Consider the following 22,830-nt stretch of genomic DNA (forward strand, 5'->3'; position numbering starts at 1 on the left):
AGCTATTCATTCAATGTCGCACTCCTCGACCTCTTGATGCAACCCCACCTCATATGATCTTAAGATATGATAAAGCAGACTGGGAGAAATATCGTTTATATCTTTCAACACACCTAGAAGGACTTGATCCACCTACTACCGAAGACGAACTATATCATCTATTGGATACTATTACACGCCATATCAATCACGCTTCAGCACAATATATACCACAATCACAATATACGCCATATAAGCCTAAACTTCCGCCGCAATATCTTGCCATGGTGCAGCGATCGCGACACTTTTTTCGGGACTACATTCATACAGGAAGTCGAGAGGCTCTTCGCCATCACAGAGCTCTACAACGTACAGTCCAAAACTATGTTAAAGCCTATAAATTACGTCAGTGGGTAAAAACCTGCAACACTCTTGCAGAGACATCCCACCCGTCACGTTACTGGAAACGCCTCAACGCTCTTTCTGGCAAATCAAATAGAACGTCATATCCACTCATTCTTAACGACAAACCTCTTCACTCTGATCTCGATAAAGCAAATGCCTTTGCCACATATCTTCAGGATATCTTCACACCACTTACTCCTGACCGTCCTGTTCATAATCATCCGGTGGATCAATTTGATTTTTCATCTGCTCATCTTCAGCCAAACAGCAACCACCAGCTGAATATTCATAAAACACTAACAGCGGCCATCACTCCTGATGATATTACTTCAGCCATTCGAAGAAAACGTAATACAGCCCCAGGTATAGACGCAATCTCTTATCGCCATATTAAGGAATGTTCATATGCAGTTCTCTACCTTCTCTCACTAATCTATACTTTCATCTTACGTTCTGGATTCATACCATCACAATGGAAGACGTCTAAAATTCTGATGTTTCTCAAACCTAATAAACCAGCTGACAGTATTTCTTCATATCGACCTATTCAATTAACGCCTGTGTTCAGTAAAATTCTCGAAAAAATCTTAGTTCAACGACTGCATATCCATCTTACTCATTATAATCTTTTACCACGGACGCAAGCTGGATTTCGCCCAAATTTTAGTATCAACGACCAATTACTCCGTCTTCTCAATCACATCACCAACCAATATAATACATCACGACCATCTTGCCTTACCTTATTTGATTTGGAGAAAGCATTTGATAAAGTATGGCACGCAGGACTTATGTACAAACTTTTGAGCTTCCGGCTTCCTCTTGCTTACATTCGATTCATCTATAACTTTCTGCATTGTCGCTTGGCATACGTATCTATTAACGACACATTCTCTCATCCTATATTCCTTTACTCTGGTGTACCACAAGGATCTTCACTCTCCCCTCTGCTTTATCTTCTTTATGTGGCTGACTTACCACCATTACCTCCGAACGTTCATGTTTTTCAATATGCAGACGATACAGCGTTCCTAGCACTTGGTAAAACTGTTCACCAACTTAATATTTCAATGCAGTCCGCTATAGATTCATTTATTAACTGGTGTGAAAAGTGGCGCCTCAAGATAAACGCTCTCAAGACCCAGACTATAGTTTTCTTGCCGCCCAAAAAACGCACAAAGGTCCACCGAAACCCCAATCTACTTCATCTCACAGTCGAAGATACACGTATTCAACTCAGTAAATCTGTCAAATACCTCGGCCTCACCTTAGACACACATCTCACTTGGAAACCACATTTACAGGACGTGATTACAAAAGCTTCAAACCGGCTCAATTTATTAAAACGTCTCACGGGCACTACCTGGGGTCTCAGTTCTACAACTGTGTTAAATACTTACAAGGTCTTTTTGCGTCCAGTTCTGACGTATGCTAATCTAGCTTGGATCGCTGCACCACCATCCTTCTATAACAAATTAAAGATCTTAGAACGCCATGCACTCCGCATTGCTTATAGGATAAAATTGCCAAGTCCAACATGCGAATTGTACGAAAGAATCCCTTTTCCACATATTCTCTTCCATCTCGAATCTCTCCGTCTCAAATATATCGATAAACACCTGCATGAACGCCACCCGCTTCTCATAGACACCATGAACGCCCACATAGACTTTCCTATTTCAACTCCCATTATACATACGCCGTTATCTCTTCTTTTCACGATTTACCATTACACTCTACCTCCAAACCACAGGTACCTCCACTTAGCAGAAGAATTAAAGACCGACGACCCACAGCCTCTCATCTGTCCATCATACGCACTGTAATACCTCTGTCACTAATCTGGGCTTTCCCTTGTCTTTCATCAATGCTTGGAGCAGCCCCCAAGCGAGAAGATTAACCAGCATCAGTCAACTAACATAACCCAGTGTTGTGTTTGTGATTCGCACTTCACCACATCATGCCATCTCATCTTCACCTCATGATTGTGATCTAAAGATCACAATGTTCAACCTACCAATGCTAAAGATCAACAAATAAAATAAAATAAAATAAAATAAAATAAAATCCTCTGTATAATAACGATAACACCTTCCTTCATTCCTATACCCCTTTTCTAACCCAGTAAGACAAACATCCCATAGACCAACCACCACAACTCTTATTTCTTCTCATTGTAATGTTACCCAATTCCCCATAGAGGGCGTAACCCTCGAGCGGGTAGCTAGCTCTGGCTAGCAAAAAAAAAAAAATTCATTAGTCATCACCTATTGGAATCAAGAAGCCTAACCTCTCTTGTGCTAGTTAGTGTGCCCGCAAGGATCAAGTGTTGCAATACGCATTTGTGAGCAAAGCACACATACACCACTTAGAGGGTTGACGGAAGTTTTCACTTTCGAAGGGCGACTTGCTTTTTGAACTTCATTACTTCATCTCTTTCATCTTCATTTGGGCTTCGGCCCTCGGCTATTTCATCACTATGGCGGACTCAGGCAATACTAACGGACAATCGAATCTTGGTCGACATTTGGGTTTACCTTCTACAGTACCTTCAAATCCAAGCACTGCTTTTGCACAAACGGCACCCATTGCACCTTCTAACCGCACTCGGCACTTTTCTTGGGGCAGTCAACCATTACCAAGCACGTCTCGAGAGAGACATCCATCTAACGATTCCACACAATCAGCGAAACGCATACGATCACGATCACCGATAGCATCAATGGATATAGAAATTAATCAACAATATAACAAGGTTGTTAAAGGACCTCAAGGTACTACCGTGACACAGTCGCACTCTGATCCTGTTTATCATTTCATACTTACCGACTACGACACAAAATTTACTAATCCTAAAATGATCTTTCTACAAATCATGAAATACGTTCCACGGGTACGAGATACTCTCGTCCAAATTGTTCCCACCAGAAACGGCTACATTTTGAAGTCGAAAGATCCTAACTTTGGTATTACTATCCGAAACAAAGCCTCGTACGAAATTTTCGGTAAGAGCGCTAAACTAACCAAATTGACAGATAAGCGGCATAAACAACCTCCACCACCTCGAAAACCACCATTTCTATCGGTCGTTATTAGAGGTGTCTCCCCTGAGCTTACCGATGCAGAAATTCAAGAAGAATTAAACCAAGAAGGAATCTCCGTGGATAAATGCATCCGTATTAGGAATAATAATGGCCCGACGTACATGGTCCGTGTACTTTCTAAACAGCAGGACACTATTGATTATCTATTACGATTCGGTGCACCAATTTATAAGAAAATACACCGTGTCGAACCATCTAAAACTCAGGGCCCTTTACCTATTCGCTGCGAGAAATGTCAGATGTACAATGACCACCCAACAGCCAATTGCTCCAATCCATCTAAATGCGGATACTGCTCGGGTCTCCATGAAACTAAAGCTTGCCCAAACTTACAAGGACCACCTAAATGTAACACCTGTGGCAGTGGGCTACATCCTACGTATAGCTATCGCTGTAAAGCTAAACCAGCGCCAACTCCCGAGCATCCGGAGCTAACAGTCCCGCTAAGAACGACTGATACGACAACTCAACCTAACCAATCAATCTTACCATCGCTAACAGTCGAAGATCTTCTCCGCTACATTAGTTTGGTGCTTCAAAATATATTTCCCTTTCAGCGGGCCAATATTCTTCACCACATCATTTCTGCCGCAAAATCCATCTTTAACATTAATCTACATGCAACCTATTCTAATAACTATGTCCATTTTCATATCGGGTCGCTGGAAACTGCTGTTTAATACACTCTGCATAGTATTCATCACTATGGGAATTACTTTCTTATTTGTCAACATTAGATCCTTTTCGCAGCATAAGCTGTTATTAGAAGCGTTGTTGTTGGAGGAACATATAAATGTCTTTGCACTTAACGAAACTGCTTTAAAACCGAGCATGTTAGCCCGCATTCCTGGCTACCAACTAGAACGGCATGACTATCATGATCAAGTGGCTCGTGCTCAAGGCGAAGTTGCAATAGGCTTTCCTCCAAAGTATCCAGTTCGATCGTACAACCCACAAGCTTTTAGTACTTTGCCGGAATACCTCCTTTGTTCCATATATTTTCCGTCCATAATCATAAATTTTAGTACGATCTATATTCGACCACGACAACCTATCCCGCTAGACTATTTCGAATATATTGCCAATCATTATCGAAATATTATTATCATGGCGGACATTAATATACATAGTCGAAGTGACCGTGAGAAAACAGATTTTCAGCAGTTTTTAACTGACAATCTCCAACTCCATCTCCATGTTCTTCCTTCGCACACGAGACCTATAAGTCAGACTACACCGGATGTTGTCATTACATCGCTAAATCTTCTTACTGACTGCCATCTTGAAGTTCTGGACTCAATCGGGAGCGATCACCATCCAGTGAAACTAACACTCACTCGAGGACAACGACCACGCCAAGAAATCGCACCCCGCTATGTTCCACGATATGATAAGGCAAATTGGCCTCTTTTCCGGCAAGACCTTGAGCGCAGACTTCACAGTGAAACGCCTCCAACTAATGAAACTGAGCTAGCTTCTTGTATTACAACTATCACCACGGCAATACAAACTAGTGCTAAGCATCATATTCCAACCGAACAAATGCATCCGCACAAACCGAAATTACCGCCGACATATGTTCCACTCATACAGCAAGCTCGCAGACATCTTCGAGAATACTATAGAACTGGGAACGATGCATATTTGCGCCTACATCACCAATGGCAAAGAGCAGTACGTAATTATCTTGTTGCATATAAACGTCGAAACTGGATAAAATCTTGTAACAACTTATCCAAGGAAGCACATCCTTCTCGATATTGGAAGCGGTTTCACCAGCTTGTTGGCAACAGCACTAAAATCACATATCCTCTAATAGCCGACGGTACTCCTCTCTTCTCTGACGCAGACAAAGCAAACGCATTTGCTGCTCAGTTACAGGCAGTTTTTACGCCTACAGCTGTTTCTAGTCGTTGTGAACGGACCGATATCTCTTGTATTCCTACCTTACAACCATCCACGGAGCATATTATTAACCTAGATCATCCTCTTACTTCATCCATCACTGTCGATGAACTACACTCTGCACTAAAACGGAAAAGGAATACAGCACCTGGAATCGATACGATATCTTACCGACATATCAAAGAAGCCCCACCATCTCTCTTGCTTCTCCTCGTCACAATATACAATTTCATCCTCAGAACCGGGTTTTACCCCTCAGATTGGAAAGTCTCCAAAGTCTGCATGTTCCATAAACCGAATAAACCTGTACATTCAGTAACTTCTTACAGACCCATCCAACTCACCTCAGTTTTCAGTAAGATACTAGAAAAAATTCTCGTGTACCGCCTCCATAAGTACCTTGATACCACTTCTCTGCTACCTGTTCATCAAGCGGGGTTTCGCCCTGGTTTCTCCATTAATGACCAGCTACTTCGCCTCAGCTCAATAATTACTAATCAGTATAACAAAGCATTTCCATCATGTCTCATTCTCATGAATTTAGAGAAGGCATTCGACAAGGTTTGGCATTATGGTCTCATTAAAAAATTGCAGTCGTTTAATCTTCCTATATGCTATCTCAGACTAATATATTCTTTTATTTCAAATCGCATTGCTTATGTTACAGTTGGTACGGCACTCTCCTGGCCGATTTTTCCTCTTACTGGAGTACCCCAAGGATCAGCTCTCAGTCCTTTACTATATGTCCTGTATGCTTCCGACATCCCTTCTGTACCACGCAATGTCTTTACTTTTCAATATGCTGACGACACAGCTTTTCTTGCTCTCGGCAAAACGGTGCATCAGCTTAACATTGCTTTACAAACAACACTCGATAATTTCGTCAAGTGGTGCAAGAAATGGCAGTTAAAGATCAACTCCGAGAAAACCCAAGCTCTGGTTTTTCTACCGCCTAAGCGTCGTTCCAAAGTCCATAGAAACCCAACTCTCTTACAACTAACTGTTGATGGGTATCATGTACGCCCTTCCACCACTGCTACCTATCTAGGCGTGGTTTTCGATTCGAAGCTTAACTGGAATGCTCACTTGAAAAAACTAACGGAGAAGGCTAATCTTAGATTAAATCTTTTGCGACGTCTCACAGGAACATCTTGGGGACTAAAAGCCGATGTTTTGCTTCATACATATAAAGCGTTCCTCCGTCCGATCCTTACTTTTGGTCATCCCGCTTGGTGCAATGCTTCTGTCTCTTTCTATGAAAAACTCAGCATACTGGAACGACATGCTATTCGACTGGCGTATCGAATTAAACTTCCATACCCAACGTGGCTCACATATGAATATATAGACTTTCCAAAGATCACCGAGCATCTCGCACAACTTCGCCTGAGATACATCAGCTCTCGCATCCAAACAGGCCATCCACTTTTCTTGGACATCCTTCACACAGACGCTCTTACCGACGCAGCCTATCGATACAAACATTCACCTTTAAATATTTTCGTATCTCTATATGTGAAACACGAGCACCTTCCTGCTGCTGAAAGGGAAATATATGATATATACGTCATTGATCATCACATACCGCATCTTTTTCCATCTCAGCACTAGATCCTCACCATTAACAAGGGCTTCCCCATGTGTTCATTAGTCCCGAGTCGCCCCGGGACAGAAGATCTAACTCTGCATCTGTCTCACTAATCAAACTATGTTTGTGGCGTGTTAGCACTTCACCTCATTCATCATAATCATCATTATTCTTTATTATATTAATTATTATGTATTCTAATTCCTATTAGTACCTTAGAACCTGAATCTCATATCTGCACTCAACTTTATATTATTTCTCAAAAAAAAAAAATGTGTGACTTATTACATCATTACTAATCCTTATGTTCATATTTTCTGCACTTAGCCCATCTTCAATTATCTTAACATCAATAGAAATCCTTTAAAAATCCTTGCCAAAGAGAGGGCGTAACCCTCTAATGGCTGGGAGTAGAGGACTCTTTGCACCTAGAAAATAAAATGATGAATAAAGATTTATACAGTCAACCCTATTCCCGTACCCTAAAAAAAAAAAATTCATTAGTCATACTCTAGATCGATCTCGTTTTCGATCATATCAGCTATAGACGTACCATACGTCAAGAAGCTGCCTTTTGTACTTGTGTTGTTTTCCTGCCTATTCCTGATCCTGGGTACTTCGTCGTTCCTTATCACGAGAACCTGCTGTCAGACTGATCCAGCCAAGGGCGTCTGGTTCTACGGTAAAGGAGACGGGAGCTACTCACCCTAGACTACTATCCGAACGGGTAGTCTCACCTTTGTTGATCTTATTCATATACATAGTAGTCTACACAGCTCTAATCTCGGCCTTCGGGCCCACACATCAGGACTATGTCCATACCTTCTGGTCGGGACCTCGGTCATCATCAAGGCCTTCCCATGATCGTATCTGCTCCTACATCTATTGCTACAGGTGGAAAACGAAAGGGTACCAGCATCCCTAGCGCCAGCCGTGAAACCAGTCCCGCTCGGTCTCTAAATGGCCAGCCATACTCAGAAAACCAGAAATCACCACCACCTAAGAAGGTCCATCAGGGCGACATTTCTGACACTTCAAGCGAGCCCGGTCTTGTCATAGACCACGAGCAATTCCCAGAATTAAGAGAAACAGTTCGTCCACAAATCCATCAATTTTTACTTTCAAATTTTGATCCTAAATACTCCCAGGCACATCATTTGTATAAGCAATTGGTTAAATACATGCCACGAGCCAACATCACACAAATTATTCCCAGACGAAATGGCACAATCTTACGAACTCCAGATCCCAATTTTGGTACCACACTACGCAATAAGCACGGCTTCGAAATCTTTGGAAAAAACACCACTCTCACTCGGCTCGCTCAGAAGCCTCTCAAACAGCCGCCTCCACCACGGAAAGAACCTTTATTATCAGTTGTCATTCGTGGGGTAGACACTGATATTTCAGACCAAGAAGTTGCCGATGAGCTCAAGGAAGAAGGCTACACCATCTCCAAGTGCATCAGGATTCGCAACAGCAACGGCGTAACTTACATGGTCAGAGTTCTTACTGAATCCAAAGAGACCATTGACGATCTACTGTCTAATGGGGCATTTATATATCGTAAACGACATAGAGTTGAGCCTTCTAGGTCACAGCCCCCACTTCCACTACGTTGCGAACGATGCCAGCAATATAACGCTCACTCAACTGATAAGTGTCCAAATCAGCCGATCTGTGGTTACTGCTCCGGCCCTCATAATACTCGCCAATGTCAAAATCTTCAACAGCCTCCAAATTGTCCAACATGTCATGAACAACACCCGGCGTTTAGCTACAAATGCAAACAACGACCACCTCCGGAGCCAAGTAAACCCGAAATGACTGTTCCGCTGCAACATCACAACAAAACCACAATGTTTTCTCAGGTACCTACAGACAAAACTCAGCCGGTCACCATTGAACAATTTCTCGCCTTCATATCTCTCACCCTCCAAAATGTTCACCCTTTTCACCGACCCCACATTCTACAAAAGATTCAGTATTCGACACGTGCGATCTTTCATATGAATTTCTATGCAACATATAGCGGAAATAAAGTATACTTCCATGTCAATCCGTTGGAAACCGAAGTCTAAACCTATTCATTACTCCTTTTCTATCATCATGGCGCTTGCTTTTATATTTGTAAACATCAGCTCTATAATCCAGCACAAACCACTCTTCTCGTTGCTTTTGCAGGAACAACGAACTTCAGCTTTTCTCCTCAATGAGACGCACCTGACACCCCGAGCGACATGCAAAATATCTGGTTATACCATCATCCGTAAAGACAACACTATGCCAGCTCGGCGTGCAAATGGTGGAGTTGCTATAGGTTTTCCTCCCTCTATACCCAGTCGTCACTTTCACCTTCCACAGTTCAATCTACCAGAATATCTCATACTCACGCTTTACTTCAACAAGCTGTATATCACTCTTGCAACAATTTACGTTCGTCCTGGTCATATTATCCCAACAGACTTCTTTCAGTATATCTCAAGCAACTTCAAATATTACGTAATTATGGCTGACATTAATATTCATAGTAGAACAGTTCAACAACGGCAAGATTTTATCAATTTTCTTACAACTCACACCACTGGGACTCTTCATCATCTGCCAAAGCCCACACGACCATCCTCACAAACCACTCCTGATGTTGTTATAACGTCTACTAACCTGCTACCTTCCTGTACCATCGAAATACTGGACCCAATCGGCAGTGATCATTTACCGATCAAACTTACTATCAATCATCGCCATCAACATCCTTCAAACCGTCAAACTTTAATGCGTTCATCACTTAACTATAACAAGGCAGATTGGATCGGATACCGCACTTATATTACGGACAAACTCACAACTCTTCAAGAACCCACCTCAGAAGACTCCATGTACGAATCACTCAACCTCATCACTGAGACGATAAACCAGGCATCCAATACCTACATTCCAACAACTACTTCGAATCCGTCTCGTCCAAACCTGCCACCTCATTATCTTCCACTCATTCGCAGATCTCGTCAATTCTACCGAGACTACGAACGTACAGGCAATAGAGACTCATTACTTCATCACCGTTACTTACAACGTGTCGTCGGCAATTACATAACAGCTTATAAACACCGGCAGTGGGTGAAAACTTGTAACACTTTATCTGAAATATCACATCCGACACAGTACTGGAAGCGATTCAACCAACTCACTGGAAAACGTTCGATCACGACATATCCTCTCATTCATAATAATCAGCCTCTTCTAACAGATACTGACAAAGCTAATGCGTTTGCTGACTATCTACAAGATATATTCACTCCACCTTCCCCACCACCTTACCCACGGCGACATCCCGTAGATCGCATCAACTTCCACTCTCCTCATCTGCAACCTGCACTAGACCACTCCTTAGCCGAAAATCACGAACTCACAGCACCTATAACTATCGATAACATCCTATCTGTTACAAAGCGAAAACGAAATAGTGCACCTGGCATGGATAATATATCTTACCGCCATATCAAAGAGGCTCCCTATTGTCTTCTCCATTTCCTGGCCATAATTTTCACATTTATTCTTCGCACAGGTCTCTTCCCTATTACATGGAAAATGTCAAAAACTCTAATGTTTCTAAAACCTCAAAAACCCGCAAGCCTTGTTTCGTCATATCGCCCTATTCAATTAACCAGCACGCTCAGTAAACTATTCGAACGAATTGTAGTACATCGCCTTCACATTTACTGTACCAACCACCGCCTTCTACCGCTTTATCAAGCCGGTTTTCGCCCTCAGTTCAGCATAAATGACCAGCTACTTCGACTCGTCAATCATATCTCCAATCAATTCCACTCCACAAAGCCTTCTTGTCTTGTACTCTTTGATCTTGAAAAAGCTTTTGACACTGTCTGGCATGGCGGGCTGGTTTACAAACTGAATAAGTATCATCTACCTCTTACCTACATTCGTCTAATATTCAACTTCATCACCGGACGCATAGCTTATATCTCTATTAATAATGCATTATCCCATCCAATTTTCCTACATTCCGGAGTCCCGCAAGGATCTGCATTGTCTCCGCTACTTTATCTTCTTTATGTGGCAGATCTCCCTCCTTTCCCACGCAGCATCAGTATTTTTCAATATGCAGATGACACAGCATTTCTGGCACTTGGTAAAACTATTCAACAAATAAACAGAAATCTTCAGGAAGCTATAGATCTGTTCTCTTCTTGGTGTCTCAAATGGCGGCTTAAGATTAACGCTGACAAAACCCAAGCAGTTGTTTTTATTCCTCCTGGCAAACGTACTCGAGTTCATCGCAACCCAACCCTGCTGAATATACAAGTTCTAGGCACACGGATTCATCCTTCTAACACAGCAAAATATCTTGGGCTTCTGTTGGATAAACACCTCACATGGAGACCTCATTTACAATCTATTCTGACTAAAGCATACAATAGGCTTAATTTACTCCGTCGCTTGACTGGCACAACCTGGGGCCTCAAACCTCATACAGTTCTTACAACCTATAAAGTATTTCTACGACCCGTACTGACATACGGTTACACAGCCTGGATCAATGCTGCCCCTTTCTTCTATACAAAACTCCAAATTATTGAACGTCATGCCTTCCGAATCGCCAATCGTATACCTTTGCCCAGTCCCACTGCCGACCTATATAGCCGTATTACGTTTCCTACTCTCCTTGCACACATAGAATCGCTCCGACTGAAATTTATAACTCAACGCCTGACTACCAATCATCCGCTACTTATGGACACCGTTCACACTGCAGCAGACTTCGTTACTCTCACACTTTTACGCCCCACCCCTCTTTCTCTGCTCTTTACTCTGTATCGTTTCACAGTTCCTCCTGATCATCCCGATATTCCTCTTCTAGATGCCTTTCAAATTCATTTTCATTCACCTTTCATATTTCCATCATATCAAGCACAGTAATCCTAGTGTACTAACAGGGCTCCCTCTGTCTTCCATCAATGCCCCGCGTTGCCCCGGGGCGAGAAGATAACCTCACTCGTCTCTTTAACACTACCTATGTGTTGTGATGTGCAAGCACCTCTTCATGCTTTCATACCTCATTTTCATCACTACCCAACCATATGTTTATGATCTAAAGATCATAAAATCCTAAATATGTTAAAATCAATGAGAACTTACTAAATAAATAAATAAATAAATAAATAATGAACACTTATCCCAACCAATGTAACAAACCTTCCCAATTTTCCTATAATACCTCTTCCCAAGTCGAGGGCATAACCCTTGGGTGGGGCTAGCTTACGCTAGCAAAAAAAAAATTCATTAGTCGATTCTAAGTTGACGACCTTGGCTATTTTTTTTTTTTTGGGCTTTTCGATTTATTCTCTCCTCTTCGGAAGCGGAGATACTGGAAATCAACTGTGTGCTGTTTATCGCTTTATCTACAACTTCTAACTTAAATTTTGACAAGGCAGTAGTTAAGGAGATTCACTAATGCCGGGTTCTGATCCGCCGGAACGTCGAGTGGAAAGGCATAAACTACCGCCAACTGTTATGGGTCCACCAATAGACCGCCCACGGGCGCGTGCACGTACAGCATCTCACTCTTCTACCTCTAGCCTCTCACCAACTCGCGAACCAAACAGAGACCGTTCACGCTCACCTAAAAAGCTTAGATACACTGATGCTTTGCGCAGTCCTCCTAGACCCAGTACAGCCAGCATCCAACTTGAATCTACGCCATCTACTTCCGAAGCTACTATGGACATTGTTCCTACTCTCATTTTTGCAATTCTATTTACTAATCTTCCTGCTGAGCTCATGGACATCAAAAAATTTTACCAAAAACTAATACGATACTGTTCTAGACTGGACCTCCATCAATTAAACAAGACCTCTAACGGAATCATCCTAAAAACAAAGAACCCCGATCTTTATAAGCATCTCATCTATAAAGTGGGACCAGCAATGTTTGGCGTTAACACGAAAATTCAACTCCTTAAAACTCCTCATATCAAAACACCACCTCCGCCTCGGCGTACTCCATTACTCTCTGTAGTTATCCGTGGAGTTGATCCTACCTATACCGAACAAGACATACTAGAGGAACTAAAGCAAGATGGGATTCAACCTACTAGAGCTCTCCGTATTAAAAATGCTAATGGCCCTACATATATGGTCAGACTACTAACAGATGATCCAGCACTGGTAGACGATCTTCTAAATAACGGTGTCTACATCTACCGTTGCCACCATCGGGTCGAGCCATCACGCACACCCCCGCCTCTCTCACTACGGTGTGAAAATTGCCTAACTTATAATGCGCATCCAACGAACAAGTGCACAAATCCTTCCGTCTGCTCCCACTGCAAAGGAGATCATAAAATAAAGGAGTGTCCTAAGCTCAACGAACCCTCCAGATGCAACACTTGTGACGGGGAACATCCAACTTACTCCTACAAGTGTAAGGGCAAACCTAAACCACTTCCAGATAAGCCCGAGACTGTTGTACCTTTACGCGTTCATGTCTCATCACGTCCGACTAGTACCACAGCGACCACACAAACATCTTACTTACCACCACCTACTGTGGAAAGTATTTTGAAGTTCATCACTATCGTTCTTCAAAATGCCTTTCCCTTCCAGCGTGAGGCTATACTAAATCATGCAACCAAAGCCGCCTTCGATATATTTCAGCTCCACATGGCAGCTACATATTCCGGACTCTCAACCTACTTCCATTTTCATACAGACACCCATCATGAATAGTACATGTCAGAGAAGGACGACTATTACATTACTATTCTGCAATATTCGTTCGCTACCTACCAACCGAGTTCTCCTAGAAACTTTAGCAACTCAGCACAATGCAGATAGCATCCTTCTTAATGAAACCTTTCTAAAACGATCTGACCGCTTCTATCTTCCACATTATCATCTCATACGCTCTGATCTGCCACAAAACATCGCACGTGGTGGTGCAGCAATAGCCGTTAAGCATTCTATTCCACGGCGCCATATCATACCACCTTCTCCTGGGCAATATCCCGAACACGTCATACAGACGCTCTATTTTCCAGCTACTACTATTACCATCGCCACCACCTATGTTCGATCTACACAGCCACTTCCGTATCGTTTTCTGACATACTTAGATCTCAACTTTAAAACATACATCTTCTTAGCAGACATCAACTACCATTCTCGTACAGCAGCTCAGAAACAACGCTTTCATGATTTCCTCCAAACTACCCATAGTTCTTTACTGCAGCTGCCGCATCCTACTCGTCCGGAAAGCGACACTAGTCCCGACGTGGCAATCATTTCCAATAATCTATTACCACTTACTACTATAAATGTCCTTGGTTCCATAGGTAGTGATCATCTCCCAATACTTCTCTCTATAACTCCACGTCTGACATCCACTGCATCTGCATCACCACGCACACCCAGATATAACTTTAGCAAAGCTCGGTGGGATCAGTACAGCACTTATATTACCGAAAATCTGCTGGCTACTGCACCTACTCTCACAACAGTTGCATCTATTGAAACACTCTCACATACTCTGACTGACATAGTCTCTCACGCTACGGATTACGCAGTTCCTAAATGTACCACCAAATCATCTAGACCTCGTTTACCAGCACGCGCCCTCGATCTGCTCCGGCGCTCACACGAGTATTTAACAGAGTTTCGTCGCACACATGACCGCCGATTTCTTCTTCTCCATCGTCAATTCCAACGAACGGTCCAGAGCTACATAGTAGCCCGCAAACGACTAGACTGGCGTGCCTCCTGTAATGCTTTGCGCCAAGAAACAAATCCTACTAAATTCTGGAATACCTTTAAACGTCTAACATTTCAGAAACAGGGCCCACAATACCCCATCATATGTGCTGACCAAGTACCAACGACGGATGAAGAAAAGGCAACTGCTTTCGCTACCTATCTTGAGGGAGTCTTCACTCCACACACTACACCGTTGTTCACTTGTCCTACAGATACCCATATCTCACACGCTGGTTCTCTAGTGCAGCCATCATTTCACCCTGATTTCAACTACCACCTTGATCCCACAAATCAGCTCACTGCTCCAATAACATCAGATGATATTACAGCAGTTCTTAAATGCCGTCGCAACACAGCTCCGGGGGCAGACTCAATTACGTATCGTCAACTGCTTAAGGCACCTGTGGCGTTTCTAGTCTTACTTGCTTCTTTGTATACAACTATTTTATCTACAGGCTATTTTCCAACTACATGGAAACTTGCTAAAATTGTGGTCTTTCTAAAACCTCGCAAAGATCCAACTGCTGTGTCATCTTACAGACCCATTAGCCTTACTAACGTGTTTAGCAAGACCCTAGAACGTCTTCTGGTAAAACGGCTACATCACTATCTACAAATCACGAACAAACTACCAACTATTCAAGCTGGTTTCCGTCCACTCTATAGCACTGCTGATCAATTACTCAAACTTTCTACACTACTTGTCAACCATTTTAATAAGCGTTTACCATCTGTTTTGATCTCCTTTGATATTGAAAGAGCGTTTGATACTGTTTGGCATGAGGGGTTAATTTACAAACTCAAACGTCAGCTTCCTCACAGCTATGTCCGATTAATAGCCAATTTTCTTCATCAGCGCCAGGCTTTCGTTCAGATCAACAGTGCAAAGTCACGCATCTTTCAACTCCGCGCCGGTGTGCCCCAAGGATCTGTTTTATCTCCTCTATTATATATTCTTTATGTAGCCGACATGCCTCAACCTCAGCCCCCACTATATGCCTTGCAATTTGCTGATGATACCGCTTATGTCGCATTGGGATCTTCAGTGGATCGCATTAATCAACTCCTACAACCAGCTTTGGACAAACTAGTTACATGGTGCCTGAAATGGAAGCTAAAGCTGAATTCCACTAAGACTCAAATGACTCTCTTTGGGCTCAAACGCAATAAATACTGTAACAGTCGCAATCCGGAACGTCTACATTTAACCCTTTTTGACTCTCCAATCCCAATTCAAAACAGTCTCAAATATCTGGGAGTAATATTTGACAAACATCTTACTTGGAAACCTCATCTAAAACAATTGGAAGCTAATATCCGGCGCCGTTTGAACCTTTTACGAAACCTTAAAGGCACCACGTGGGGTCTTAATACAAAACTTCTACTGCTAACATATAAAGTCTTCGTACGCCCAGCTCTCACGTATGGACATCTTGCCTGGTTATCAGCAGCGCCAACTTACTATGAACGTCTGAAAGTTCTCGAAAGACATGCCTTACGTCTGGCCTACTCTCTCGCTTTCGATACTCCCACTGCTGAAATATATCGTCGTGCGCAATTTCCAACTATTTTGCCACACCTCTACCATCTACGCCAACGCTACATAGCGACACGAATCCAATTGGCACATCCCATTGTCCATGAGCTGTTAGACCAAGTTCCTGCTGTACCACGCTATGCCTACCCACCACTGGATCATCTGTTAGCAATATACGAATACACCGAAGCCATAGATCAGTATAATCCTGACCGCCGTATCTACCAACGAAATCCACATATATATTGCTCATAACCTCTGCACATGTACCCAAGAAACGTTTTTACACAATAGCCACCTCTTACAGATCCTCGTCAACTTGATTTGCTATTAGTTCCTTACTTCAATCCACATTATTCTATAGCCTGAAATCATTCTCCACGTCATCTACTTCAAAAAGTTCAAAATATCTCTGGCCACAGAGAAGGTGTTGCCTTCTACGGCCCGCCCATCCATTGGATGGGAATGAAACCCTTGTTAAAAAAAAATTCATTAGTCGAACTGGCCACCTGGAATCTCTAACCAGGTTAAAAAAGTAGGGTATTCGTTGCTGGCGGAGAAAAATAACCAAGTCACTTAAGTATTCCATCCCCACTGGTTTATTTTAGTCGCGATCTTCTCATATACGGTTGGATTACTTGCCTCTTTGAGGTTGAGAAAACAACCGTCGAATTGATTATAGTCCTCCACGGAGGTAAACAGACGTTTTGATTCTAAGTTGACGACCTTGCTATTTCTTTGGTTTTTCGATTTACTTGATTCTCTCCTCTTCGGAGGCGGAGCTACTGGAAATCAGTTGTGTGCTATTTATCGCTTTATCTTCTAACCGCTTATTATTACTCAATTTTCGACAAGGCAGTACTTAAGGAGTTTCTCTAATGCCGGGCTCTGATCCGCCGGACCGTCGAGTTGAAAGGCATAAACTACCGCCAACTGTTATGGGTCCACCATTAGACCGCCCACGGGCGCGTGCACGTACAGCATCTCATTCATCTACCTCTAGCCTCTCACCAACTCGCGAACCAAACAGAGACCGTTCACGCTCACCTAAAAAGCTTAGATATACTGATGCTTTGCGCAGTCCTCCTAGAACCAGTACAGCCAGCATCCAACTTCAATCTACGCCATCTACTTCAGAAGATACTATGGACATTGTTCCTACTCTAATTTTTACAATTCTATTCACTAATCTTCCGGCTGAGCTCATGGACATCAAAAAGTTTTATCAAAAACTAATACGATATTGTTCTAGGCTGGATCTCCAACAATTAAACAAGACCTCTAACGGTATCATCCTAAAAACAAAGAAGCCCGATCTCTATAAGCATCTCATCTATAAAGTGGGACCAGCAATGTTTGGCGTTAACACGAAAATACAACTCCTTAAAAGTCCTCATATCAAAACACCACCTCCGCCTCGGCGTACTCCATTACTCTCTGTAGTTATCCGGGGAGTTGATCCTACCTATACCGAACAAGACATACTGGAGGAACTAAAGCAAGATGGGATTCAACCTACTAGAGCTCTCCGTATTAAGAATGCTAATGGCCCTACATACATGGTCAGACTACTAACAGATGATCCAGCACTGGTAGACGATCTTCTAAATAACGGTGTCTACATCTACCGTTGCCACCATCGGGTCGAGTCTTCACGCACACCCCCGCCTCTCTCACTACGGTGTGAAAATTGCCTAACTTATAATGCGCATCCAACGAACAAGTGCACAAACCCCTCCGTCTGCTCCCACTGCAAAGGAGATCATAAAATAAAGGAGTGTCCTAAGCTCAACGAACCCTCCAGATGCAACACTTGTGACGGGGACCATCCAACTTACTCCTACAAGTGTAAGGGCAAACCTAAACCACTTCCAGATAAGCCCGAGACTGTTGTACCTTTACGCATTCATGTCTCATCACGTCCGACTAGTACCACAGCGACCACACAAACATCTTACTTACCACCACCTACTGTGGAAAATATTCTGAAGTTCATCACTATCGTTCTTCAAAATGCCTTTCCCTTCCAGCGTGAGGCTATACTAAATCATGCAACCAAAGCCGCCTTCGATATATTCCAGCTCCACATGGCAGCTACATATTCCGGACTCTCAACCTACTTCCACTTTCATACAGACACCCACCATGAATAGTACAGGTCAGAGAACGACGACTATTACATTGCTATTCTGCAATATTCGTTCGCTACCTACCAACCGAGTTCTCCTAGAAACTTTAGCAACTCAGCACAATGCAGATAGCATCCTTCTTAATGAAACCTTTCTAAAACGATCTGACCGCTTCTATCTTCCACGTTATCATCTCATACGCTCTGATCTGCCACAAAACATCGCACGTGGTGGTGCAGCAATAGCCGTTAAGCATTCTATTCCACGGCGACATATCATACCACCTTCTCCCGGGCAATATCCCGAACACGTCATACAGACGCTCTATTTTCCAGCTACTACTATTACCATCGCCACCACCTATGTTCGATCTACACAGCCACTTCCGTATCGTTTTCTGACATACTTAGATCTCAACTTTAAAACATACATCTTCTTAGCAGACATCAACTACCATTCTCGTACAGCAACTCAGAAACAACGCTTTCATGATTTCCTCCAAACTACTCATAGTTCTTTACTACAGCTACCGCATCCTACTCGTCCGGAAAGCGACACTAGTCCCGACGTGGCAATCATTTCCAATAATCTATTACCACTTACTACTATAAATGTCCTTGGTTCCATAGGTAGTGATCATCTCCCAATACTTCTCTCTATAACTCCACGTCTGACATCCACTGCATCTGCATCACCACGCACACCCAGATATAACTTTAGCAAAGCTCGGTGGGATCAGTACAGCACTTATATTACCGAAAATCTGCCGGCTACTGCACCTACTCTCACAACAGTTGCATCTATTGAAACACTCTCACATACTCTGACTGACATAGTCTCTCACGCTACGGATTACGCAGTTCCTAAATGTACCACCAAGTCATCTAGACCTCGTTTACCAGCACGCGCCCTCGATCTGCTCCGGCGCTCACACGAGTATTTAACAGAGTTTCGTCGCACACATGACCGCCGATTTCTTCTTCTCCATCGTCAATTCCAACGAACGGTACAGAGCTACATAGTAGCCCGCAAACGACTAGACTGGCGTGCCTCCTGTAATGCTTTGCGCCAAGAAACAAATCCTACTAAATTCTGGAATACCTTTAAACGTCTAACATTTCAGAAACAGGGCCCACAATACCCCATCATATGTGCTGATCAAGTACCAACGACGGATGAAGAAAAGGCAACTGCTTTCGCTACCTATCTTGAGGGAGTCTTCACTCCACACACTACACCTTTGTTCACTTGTCCTACAGATATCCATATCTCACACGCTGGTTCTCTAGTGCAGTCATCATTTCAACCTGATTTCAACTACCACCTTGATCCCACAAATCAGCTCACTGCTCCAATAACATCAGATGATATTACAGCTGTTCTTAAATGCCGTCGCAACACAGCTCCGGGGGCAGACTCAATTACGTATCGTCAACTGCTTAAAGCACCTGTGGCTTTTCTAGTCTGTCTTGCTTCTTTGTATACAACTATTTTAGCTACAGGCTATTTTCCAACTACATGGAAACTTGCTAAAATTGTCGTCTTTCTAAAACCTCGCAAAGATCCAACTGCTGTGTCATCCTACAGACCCATTAGCCTTACTAACGTGTTTAGCAAGACACTAGAACGCCTTCTGGTAAAACGGATACACCACTATCTACACATCACGAACAAACTACCAACTATTCAAGCTGGCTTCCGTCCACTTTATAGCACTGCTGACCAATTACTCAAACTTTCTACACTACTTGTCAACCATTTTAATAAGCGTTTACCATCTGTTTTGATCTCCTTTGATATTGAAAGAGCATTTGATACTGTTTGGCATGAGGGGTTAATTTACAAACTCAAACGTCTGCTTCCTCACAGCTATGTTCGATTAATAGCCAATTTTCTTCATCAGCGCCAGGCTTTCGTTCAGATCAACAGGGCAAAGTCACGCATCTTTCAACTCCGCGCCGGTGTGCCCCAAGGATCTGTTTTATCTCCTCTATTATATATTCTTTATGTAGCCGACATGCCTCAACCTCAGCCCCCACTATATGCCTTGCAATTTGCTGATGATACCGCTTATGTCGCATTGGGATCTTCTGTGGATCGCATTAATCAACTCCTACAACCAGCTTTAGACAAACTAGTTACATGGTGCCTGAAATGGAAGCTCAAGCTGAATTCAACTAAGACTCAAATGACTCTCTTTGGGCTCAAACGCAATAAATACTGTAACAGTCGCAATCCGGAACGTCTACATTTAACCCTTTTTGACTCTCCAATCCCAATTCAAAACAGTCTCAAATATCTGGGAGTAATATTCGACAAACATCTTACTTGGAAACCTCATCTAAAACAATTGGAAGCTAATATCCGGCGCCGTTTGAACCTTTTACGAAGCCTTAAAGGCACCACGTGGGGTCTTAATACAAAACTTCTCCTGCTAACATATAAAGTCTTCGTACGCCCAGCACTCACGTATGGACATCTTGCCTGGTTATCAGCAGCACCAACTTACTATGAACGTCTGAAAGTTCTCGAAAGACATGCCTTACGTCTGGCCTACTCTCTCGCTTTCGATACTCCCACTGCTGAAATATATCGTCGTGCGCAATTTCCAACTATTTTGCCACACCTCTACCATCTACGCCAACGCTACATAGCGACACGAATCCAATTGGCACATCCCATAGTCCATGAGCTGTTAGACCAAGTTCCTGCTGTACCACGCTATGCGTACCCACCACTCGATCATCTGTTAGCAATATACGAATGCACCGAAGCCATAGATCAGTATAATCCTGACCGCCGTATCTACCACCGAAATCCACATATATATTGCTCATAACCTCCGCACATGTACCGAAGAAACATTTTAAGACAATAGCCACCTCTTACACATCCTCGGCAACTTGATTTGCTATTAGTTCCTTACTTCAATCCACATTATTCTATAGCCTGAAATCATTCTCCATGTCATCTAATTCAAAAGTTGAAAATATCTCTGGCCACAGAGAAGGTGTTGCCTTCTACGGCCCGCCCATCCATTGGATGGGAATGAAACTCTTGTTGAATTGAAATTCATTAATGTTCCGTCATTCATCTTTCGTGTTGAAAGTTGCATGCAGTAAACGCTGCCCGTTTTTTTTCCCGCTATTAATTTCGTGGCGCTACATTCGTTCAGTCATATATACAGGACGTTTCAATAAAACCATTCCAATAGGTAAGTATGTACATAATGTAAATTAAAAGGTAATTAGTTATTCTATAAGTTAATTAGTTTAAAATTCAATAAAAATATTAGTTGTTCCCCATTAACAAGGTGCAAGGTAAATTCGTAATTAGTCTAATAAAAGTACAAGTAAAATTCATAATTAGGTAAAAGTCTCATTCTGCAACACAATATGTAAATCATTAAAAAAATAATCGTAATGAGGGATTCGTCTCATTGTGCGGAACATTATATCATACGTAAATAACAATTACATATGTACATCACATAAAAAATTAATTCATATTATCATTAATATCCCATACTCTTTTATAAGTTCAATTACATACATCGTACTCGTTCATAAGTTCAATTGCAAAATACTCATTGCGCTAGGTACACTCTAATTACGCTAAGTACACGTTTCGTGAGGTTTTTACGGGTTACCTACTCGCTTGCCCTCCTCAAGGAAAAATACAGCTCTTTTTATATTTCTTCAACAAGATTAGGCGATAAAAGTATTTTATTCTTTCAATATAATTCCAGTCAATTTTTACTCAAAGTAGCATATATCTCGAAGAGTTACAGCAGTTAATTTTTCATATTCTCTAACCTTAACATTCTTTTGTTCAAGAATGAAAGATGTAAACCTTTCCAGGTCTAACTGTGAGTCGGAAGTTATAACACAGCATGTTATTAAAGTATTCGCAATTTTCTCCAGTAACCTTGTTCCAAAATTTCTGTGCAGCGTGCGTTTCAACAGGAGCAGGAATAGCCGTGTCAAAGTACAATACACGTTCCTGCAACATTTTCAAGTACCTTGTATAGCTCGAAATGTGCCTGACATGTTGTAAACGCCAGTGGTCGAAGTGGAAAAAAGCAGAGGCGGTATGTTTTATTACGCTTTTGACTCGACATACCGGCTATCTAAATGATGAGATGCAGTGAGGGTATGTTGCCTAAAAGATTGCATTCTATTTACGTAATGACTGAAAACCATTGAAGAGCTTCTCCGTATTAACGAGGAGGGGGGATATGGAAAGACTGATTCCCGCCAACAACTTTCTGAGAAAAATAAAATATTCCCTTATGTTGTATTATAGAGACGAAAATGCTCTTAAACCGAATGAGAATATTAACAATTTCCTGCGGAAAAACTCCAGATTCCCCCCTCCACTCGACTGTGTAATATTCCAAACCCCTGCAAG

The sequence above is a fragment of the Thermobia domestica genome, chromosome 12, assembly GCF_964235325.1.
Source record: "Thermobia domestica chromosome 12, izTheDome1.hap1.1, whole genome shotgun sequence".
Taxonomy (NCBI): domain Eukaryota; kingdom Metazoa; phylum Arthropoda; class Insecta; order Zygentoma; family Lepismatidae; genus Thermobia; species Thermobia domestica.